The following is a 10191-nucleotide window of genomic DNA, read 5'->3' as shown; positions in this document are numbered from 1 at the left end:
CTCTTTAAAGAATCCTCCAAAGGACTCTCGAAACTGTTAGCAAGTCTCTCTTCCTCACCATCTGCAACAATGATGTCTTTCTGCTCTTGTCCACTGTAATGAACTCCTTCTTCTGTAATCACACTGTCATACTCTGAGTTTTCCAGCAAATACTTCAGTAATTCAATTTCTTTGTGACATTTCTTAAGTGCTTCATCATCACTTATAGTTCCTGCATTTATACGCAATTTATTAGTTTGAAAATTATAAGGTTGAACAGTCTCAACTGTTGCTTCACATATCAACTCTTCAGACTGATTCTCATCTCCTTCTTTCACAAGAAATTGTTCCTGGATTGTAATAGCTTCAAACATCAATGTATTACTAAATTCTTTCTACTGCAATAATTCACTGTTTTTCCCATTTAAGAGACATTCTCCATCCTTCTTTACTTCAGAGTATTCATCTTCTGAAAGATACTCTTCCATACTTTTGACAGCTTCAAAAGACTGCTCATCCTCTGCAAAACCTTCCTTTGTTAGTGACCAATCATCAGATGTCCTTTCTCCCTTTGCTAAATCTTTAGCATAGACTTCTTCTTTCTTAACATCTTTCAGTAGATGTCCTTCTTCTTCAATACATTTTCCCTTGCTGTCTCTCTATAAACCTCCTTCAAGAGCTATCCTTGCCCCATCATCTGCATTAATATTCCCCTGTATTTGTTCTTCATCAATAACATTAATCAAATTCATTAGATTACCTCCCTGGGACAATATTCCTTTGTTCTTCATCAGAATAAGATCTTGATCTTTCATCTCTATGAAAACTTTAAATGACTGTCTTCTCTCATTAAGTAACTCATCCATAGACTCTTTCTGCTGTAACCAATCAAATTCTTCCTCTTCTGAGAATTTTTCTTTGTCACCTTTTACTTCAAGATCTTCATCTATTCTGAAGACATCTTCACAAAGTTGCTTTTCTCCTGCAATACCTGCAATCATACACAAACTGTCAGTTTTAAAAGCATAAGACCTTGTGATCTCACTTGATGCTTCAGTCATCATATCTCCTTGTTGTTCTGAATTCTGACAATAATTCATAAGATCTTCCACAGATCTCCAGTTTTCATCTTTACCCAGAACCTCACCCTGTTTTGCTTTACAAATGGAAACTTGTGTTTCCAACTCATCTTCTCTGAGTTTTTCCACCAGCCACTTCACTTGCTTCTGCTGTAGCCTTTTTTGTAACTTAGACCATTTCACTACCTTTTTCCTGAAGACCCAACCTTGTCTTTGGTTTTCCTCTAGTATCATCCTTAATACATTGAGTTGTTATTTTAATTCTGCAATCTCCTTGTCACGCTCCTCTTGACTCGTTCTCTTGCCATTTGCCTTGGCATCCTCCTTCTTCACTTTTCTTTTGCTGTGCTCTTCCTCGGAACCTCTGTTATCTTTGTTATGACTATCAGTAGTCGTCTTCTTCTCTATCTTCATGAGTTCCTCACTCATTTACTATGAGCTGCATTAAAGCCTCTGCAACAACAAGTCCTCCCTGCTGCCACTTACCTCACCAAGATTTTCTCTATACTTGGTCTTTTGGCAAGCACTTGGTTCTCTATTATCTCGAACCTCTTTGAACACTTCTCTCTTCTCCTTCTAGGCTTCAACTCATCTTCACATTTTAAGAACACAATTGTCCTCTTGTACTTCAATCACAAATGAAATACTAGGTTCTCACCACCTCTTCTTTCACTCAAAAATTCTTACCAACTTTCTACATCCCTTAGTAATCCTACCCACATCCTCTATGGAGTTTCCTTTATGATCTTTCTGTGAGCTGCAACAAAACCTCTGCAGTAGCAAGTCTCCTTCTTGCTACACATGCTTCACTAAGCTTCTCTCCTATGAGCTCACTCTTTTGGCATCTCTTTGGTTCTCTCCTCTGGAACCAATTGAGCAGTGCTTGCTCTAGGTTGCTGCAATCTTCTCACCTTCTTATATTGCTACCTTCAAGGCCTCTGTATGATCTTGTTCTACCATTCACCTGCACTTTGAATGGATTGTTCTCTGTTTCTTTGCATTTGCAAATTCTCCCAATATTCTGCTACACTTTATCTCTGTGTGCCTACTGTTTGTCAGATTTAAAATCTGATCTCCTCTTGCCTGCATACATACCTTCAAAACATAACTTTGTTCTAAATTTTCTCAAAGAATTCTTACACACAGAATTTCCTTGTTCTGCTCTAATACCAAAATGATGCCAGCCTAAGCCGCATATACCATGATGATGCAGCCTAAGTTGCATATCCCCACAATATGCATATAAAATTGCATGTCATATACATTTGTCCCAGGAATTCCAAAATTCCATACTTAGGAAACCTTCCATAAGTCAAAGTTTTAACCAGCAGAAATATAACATCCGATGAAAACCCATTTTATCAAAGTTAAAATTCCTTAAGCGGAAATATTTCATCTAACTATCCCAAGTTTAGACTTTAATAAACCTTTGAGCGGAACCTCATACATCTTTGGTTAATTCTTATTAACCACGCATATTAACCATACCATGGTCTTTAGACTTTGGTTAAACTCAACTTAACCCATAATACATTAATCCCGCTTATTTCTATTATAATTCCCATATAATAGAAATATTTCATAACCCACACTTAAACCTTACCTTTCCGCCATTCCACAAACCTTTTCACATACATCGATGCTCTCCTTAGCGCGTTAAATCTCCGTCGTCGCTCTCATTCCTCGATCTGACGATTATCGCGTCACTTGATTGCTAACTAGCTTAGCCGATCTCCACCATTGATCTGTCTCATCCGATCCAACGGCTATCGCGTCATCCACTCACCAACAAACTTGGCTGATCACCATCGTTGATCAATCCTGCTCGATCCAACGGTTATCGTGTAATCTCGCGCAGATATTTGCACGACCGATATCAAATTGGAAGCACGTGAGAAAAGTGGTTTTCTCTCTCCATTGTTTGCTACGTGTCAGCCACTAATGGTAATCACGTGAAATTTTGAAAGACTGATTACCACCTTTAGGGCACATGAGAAACTACTTACCCCTTACGAATACCACTCCGTCCTTCTACTAACACGTGGTGTTAATCTCCGCCATTCATCTTCTTGACTTTATTTCGCGCGAATTAATCTTATTCGTTTATCGCACACAATCTCGTCTGTTGATCTAATGGATCCAACGGTTCCTGAACACTGTTATGTTCTTTTGGTTCTTAATGTGTAATCGCCCATTCGGATTTTTGCCTGTGTATTTGTATTCGCCTCACGATCTTCAATTGTTCTGATCTCGATCTCTGCTCGCGCCTTTATGGTTCCTTCACCTTCGCTGTAACATTAAAGATTTTCTCCAATATTGTCTGTGTGTAAAACCATAACACTCCATTTTGCACTTCTTCTTTGATTTTGCACACCTGCAACCTACGTTACCCAGAATTACTCAAGTTCACACACAACTGATAATTCAAATACACATCACACAAACTTAGAATCGAGTTATCTGTATTAATAAACAACCATTTACACAAGAATTTTTTCCTCGGCCTGATTTTCAATATCAGTGGCCTTTCCTTTCGTGCCCGTAGACCTAAATGACTGACTCTCTAACTCTTGTCTAACTAACTGACTCTCTAACTCCTGATTGACTGACTGACTCTCTACCTTTTTGGCTTACATTTATACAAAAGGTTCTGTTTAACCAATTCTGATTCAGATCCTTAATCTGCTGAACTAAATCCTGAATATCCTCTAAGTCCACTTTTAACTCTAGTAATCCCTAAGAATCCTCTCTAGTTCCACGAATCATGACACCACTTCCTAGTTTAATACTTACAACTGATTTCAAACTCTCTCAATCTCCACTAATCACTCATCATCACTCATGTTCTCCTACATTTGAGAGCATTTACAAATATCCTCAAAATATCTAATTAATTCCTATTCTAATCACTCAAAACATTAATAATTACATACATAGGAATCCAACTTCCTTGAAAACACAAGACCCCCTAAGTTAACTAGAATGTAATGAAATTGCTGAGCTGAATGCTCCTGCATCAAGTGTCTAGAGACTACAGGTTGCAAGGGCACCTAACTTGCTGGTATAATCATTACCCTTCTCCTTTATGTTGATAATATTGTTCTTCTTGCAAAAAGCCATGATGACCTAGATAAGCAGCTTAAGACTCTTCATGTCTACTGCTCCAAGATGGGTATGACAGTTAATACTGACAAGACTAAAGTCATGATCATTAAATCCAAAAAGATCACCCATGGTAGTTTCGTCTATGATAACCATTGTCTAGAGCAGGTTTCTTCTTATAAATATTTGGGTATTGACTTTCCTCATGAGCTCAACTGGAATTATAACATCGAGAAAAGAATTATTGGTGGCTGGAAAGCTTATTATGAGCTTGAAAAAAATTGTAAGTTAGTTGATCTTTTCATTTGGAGTAAAAAACAATTCCTCTTTGAGACTCTCGTCACCCCTGTTGTCTTATACGAATGTGAAGTTTGGGGTTGCAGTATATCTAGAGAGTCTTGGAGAAATATTGAGATGATTCAAAATCAATTCATAACCTATAACCTCAAGATCAAGGGAAATATTCCCTATCCTATCCTCTTGATCGAAGCTGGTATGTCCCCCATTGAAAGTACGACTATGTTTAGATATCTGATGTATAAGAAGAAGCTTTACAACATGGAATCCAAGAGGCTCCCAAAAATTGCTTCTAACTTTAGTCAAAACCCCCACTTGTGCCTCAAGCGCGGGTGGCATAAGGATGCCCAGTCTTGGCTCAACCATTGGGGGATTAAGGAGGAGATCATCATGGGAAGCAACGATATTTTGTCAAAGATACTATTACCTCCAATTTTAGGGACAAGATGTGGGATGATAATGAGTTTGGAGGGTAAAAGGAAGCTAAGATACTATAAGGAGGTGATCAACCCCACCCTTGATAACCAAAATTATCTCTCTGTGTTGACCAACACTAAGAAGAAAATGAACATCGCTAGGATAAGAACTAATTCTCATGAGCTTCGAAGTGAAACTGGACGGTGGTCTACTCCCAAGACTCCTTGGGATGATAGAATCTGTCAGATTTGCGATACTAAGATGGTGGAAGATGAAAAACACTTCCTTTTAGATTGTCCGACTCTTACTCACATCCGCTTTCAATTCCCTATCATCAACCACACCTCCAATCTTCTTGACTTATTAAGCCAACCCAACTATAGCGATCTTAGTGCTTCTTTCCTTTCTCCTTGATCACACAAACAAGATTATGAAGAATCACAATTAGAGTCTTTTATTTTCTTGAGGTCCGGTTGACCACATTGATTTTAGTTGATGTTAATCATCATCATCACATTAAAACATTTAAACATTTATAATAGAGAGATATAAGCAACTTGGTTGCTAATTTACTTGTTTAATAAAATCTATCTAGAAACTAACTTTGAATAGATAGTTAAGCTTCATTTTCTTACTAGGTATGAAATGTTGTACATGTGTATATCCTTTTTTATATTCATACAAAGGGCAATACAAGCGTATATCCTTTTTTATTTTCCTAAAAGGGCCAATTTCACAAAGTTGAATTAAAAAACCATTGACCATTTAATTATGCACTATTGATGAGAGTGACACCTTTTAATGGTTAATAAATTGTTTTCGTATACCTTGAATTATGTAAGGTTGTATGTTTTTTGTTTGTATATATGGAGAGATGTGACCGGATAATATGCTATTTCTAACACGCTCTGACAATTAAATAGAATTGTATCAGTTCGTATATGGTCTTTTAAATACATTTCACATGCCCAAATAATGATGATGACACTTAGAATAATCAAGGTAGCTGTTTATATGACATACATATTATTGTTTTATTATAGGATTTTTATTTTTCATATATAATGTAAAATTAATTTTTTATTACAAAATAATAGGATTTTGTTCTTTGTTGTTTCGTTTAAATGGAAAAGTCAGTAGAGAAATGGTGACGAAAAGTGGAGAGAGAAAATAATAACAAATTAATTTTTTTAATAAAATAATAATAATATTTTATTAAATAACAATATTTTATTAACTAATAATATAAGTTTAAAATTAAGTTTATAAGGTATAAAACAAATAAGGTGGTGTTTTATTAAAGTATTTTATGGTATAAAGGTTATAGGTTCAAAATTTTGTGGGCAAAAATCCAATTATGATAAGGGCTAGTGTGACTCAAGCTAAGTATAATGTAGTGATTTTAAAGGTTGAAATGCCCCTAGGTTGTGGCTACTCAAACCACAAGTTAGTTATATAATCATTTCAAAATTTACATAAAACAATTAAAAAAATTAAACTTAAAATTATCTTCTAAATTAAATTAATCTATAATTATATTTGATATCTTTATAAATACGTTAAAATACATAACAAAGAAATCTAACGTATCAAATATCATTACTAATACACATGTTTTAATGCTTTGATCTAAAGATAATGCAAAATCTTAAATATATAAAAATATTCAACTTTCTAGACATCTATCATCAATTTTAATGTAAAGATTGAATTTCATATGTAACAAAAAATTATGGCATTTCACTATATCTAACATCATGTTCATTTAAAGGTTAACTCTATTTTCCACTTGTATAATGGTCAACTTCACATTACAATGATAGGATTTTGTCTTTAACCAAAAAATCTTTAAAATATCAATATTGCAATGCATATAATGAGTTAAGGTAATTTTTCACTATGTAAATATTTCTAATAATATATACTACAAAAATATACATGTTAAGAGGGATGAATTTTTTCAAAATTATGACATTTTACTATATCTAACATCATGTTCATTTAAAGCCTAGATTTATTTTCCACTTGTATAATGGTCAACTTCACATTACAATGATAGGATTTTGTCTTTAACTAGAAAATCTTTAAAATATCAATATTGCAATGCATATAATGAGTTAAGGTAATTTTTTACTATGTAAATATTTCTAATAATATATATTACAAAAATATACATTAGTCTATATTCATCTTAATTTCAGATCTATTAAGCATTAAGAGGGATGAAATTGTTCAAAATGCAAATCCCTCTCGATACTTGGTAGATTCAGAATTAAGATGGATCTATGCTAGTTTAATTATTAATTATAATTTTTTTTTTCCATGGAAAATTAGGTGAGACCCTTTTGAAGGGACCACACCACTTGACCAAATTAATCCAAGCCTAACCCCGAGAGCGTCGAGGAGAATTGAACCCGTGACCTCCCAATGGCAAAGTGCTTTAGCAACAGGACCTCGACCAATTGAGCTAACCCTCGAAGATATATATATATATATATATCATTTGAGGAAGTCAATATGTTTTAATTAATAACTATAATAATAATTTTTTTTGACCATATCAAATTATTTACATAACATAACAAGACACAACACGCCTTTACATTATCTCTTCCATAAAATATTGAAGACCATCTCTCGATACAATTTATTTTATATTAAAGTCAAAATATAATTTAAAACTTTTAAATGATCAAACATAAATGAATTGTTTAATTACAATTCATCAAATTAAAATACTTAATAATGAACGAACATAATCAAATTAAAATATTAAAATATTCATTTGCTTGATGTTCCGCTCTAACTATGATTAGAAGAGAGAGAATATGGACTTTAGTCTAAAAGTAAATATGTAAGAAAAAAGAAAAGATGATATCATATATGCATTTCAAAAAAGGTACGCAAAGTATTTATCATTCCATTAAATTTTTTTACATAGTAAATAAATTCAGTCATACTACATTATCATATATTTTCAAAGCAGATGATTGAAGGATAATAAGGATATTTTACGGAAGGAAAAAAGAAGGAAAAAAGAGTGAATTGGCAAAAATAAAAATAAAAAATCTCAATTACAACATCGGTTTACAACATGTGTTTTTGAAAGGAAAAAAATAAAGATTGATTCATAGTATTTCATTAAATCATTACATACATTTAGTATTAGTATGTAACATCAATGTAGACGAGAGGATAAAAAGGTGATGATGTTTATCTTTAGGTTGTTGTCATTGTCTTTTTTTTCTGGTGCTTATGGCTCCTCACCCAGTTGTTGAGGGGGTGACATTTTTGTTGGGAAGAAAGGGTCACACCTCTTCTCTTATCACTTCGTCGCTTTTGCTTTCAATTCAGTTCTTTTGGAGGTTCATTGAGAAATTTTGTATTTGAAAGATTTAGAGAGTAGTGACCGCCCTTATGCTTCAGACTCTGAATGACTCTGAATTGGTTGGTGTTAAAGGGAAGTGGCTTCCAAACCTTGGTTGTTTCCATAAGCGAAGGTTGAGTTTTTAAATTTACCTGGCTTTGAATCATAGAACTTCTACTTTCTTTCGTCTTCTGGTCAAGGAAGAACATGTGGAGAATTACAATGTTTTCTCCTCTATGGAGGACATCAAGCACATGGTAAGAAATATCTTGTTTTGTTTAAACACTGTGGATTCTTGTTTGGTAATGGTGGAGTCTTTTCTGGTTAATGATTTAGGTTTGGGCGACCTCTCGGATCCCCTTGCTCACAATGGGCACACTCATCTTTTATTTTCATCATACCATGAATCGTCTGGAGTAGACAAGTGAAGGTATCTGTTTGTTTTTGGTTGCACGTTTTATGGCTCAGATTTTGGATATATGTAGTTACGATCTTGACCATGTAGACGATTTTGGATATCTGTAGTTTTGGTACTGGTTATATGCGTATGGTGTTGGCGGACATGAGTCTCTAGTCCTTGGATGTTTGTCACCTTGGTGGCATTATATTTCGGCACTGTTGTTGTGCCTATATTATTGTGTTTCTGTCTCTCTGGAGTTTCTTTGGCATAGTTGGTTCCGTCTCCAATGAATTAGGTTCCCAAAGGCAAACCTCATGTTGGATGTTATCCTTTAAAGTCTCTATGAAGACATCAATCCTATGCTCCTCTGGAATATCAATTACTTGATATTCAATTTTTGGAAGTCCTCATTGTGGTTCGCCATTGAACCCTTTTGCTTGAGATTTATCAATTGGCTAAAGAAGGGGCTGCTCTTTCTATCATCATAATATGTTATCATTTCCTTCGTAAAAATTGATCAAGTGACAAGTGGTTTACAAGAAAAAAGACATCGTTACCATACAAACTGATTGGGTTCTAAATATAAAGATGCAATGCGTACCTTTTGTGTGTGTTGCACATCACGTAGATCAAAATATTGCTCCATTTGATGTTACCAGATTCTTGTCATATAACTTTCTCATATCGATTTTTGAAATGTGATTGGTCTTCAACCCAAAGTTAGAGTCTCTAAAATCATGATTAACATTCCTTTTTTTCTCATCATGAGTTTCGTGGAATACCTTGTCGCCATTAGGAAACATTTCTTGCAGCAACATTGTAAAACCTCCCTTTAAACCTTCTATATTTACTTTTAAAACATCCTTCAAACCTTACATATCTACTTTCATTTTTTATTCTAAACCATCCATCTTAATATTTATCATCGCTTCAAATTCGTTTTTGGTTATTCTTTGTGAGAGTGAAATATGTTGCACTTGGTCTTGTAATTTTGATATATCATGTTGCATTTCTTCCTCTTCTTCATGTGTTTTTTTTTCTTTTTTTCGAGGCACAATGGAACCAAATAATGATATCTATGATTTACTATGCCCTTTGAATTACTTGAGACTATTTTTTCAAACAAAACTTATGCAAATTTTAAAAGTACACACTTTTTTTTTCTTGCTTTTTTGAGCTTGATATTAAAACTATTGCATATCTGTAATTTAAACATCCCAAGCTCTGAAATTTTTTACTATGGTAGCCCTCTAAGTCTTATTTTCAACACCAGAAGTTAGACCAAAATTGGATTCTTCAAGATAAAGTTATGCCAAATATCCCACGACGACCTAATTATGGACTAGTTCAGTAAAACAAAAATGTATGGGATGCCACATATCACTGTTTCAACCTTTGGCCTTGAAATTAATATACGAGAAATTAAATTTAGTTCATTTTCAATAACTTTTTATGGAATTCAAATCCAATGTTTGAAAAGAAAGTTATGATGGTTTTCCCTAGGTCATCGGTTTGAGACTATATTCTAGAGCATGTAGAAACCCTGAGTT

Source organism: Pinus tabuliformis, chromosome 3_1, assembly GCF_031772625.1.
Source record: "Pinus tabuliformis cultivar Carrire ecotype Pingquan chromosome 3_1, CPIR1, whole genome shotgun sequence".
Taxonomy (NCBI): Eukaryota; Viridiplantae; Streptophyta; class Pinopsida; order Pinales; family Pinaceae; genus Pinus; species Pinus tabuliformis.
This window is presented reverse-complemented; position numbering follows the sequence as displayed.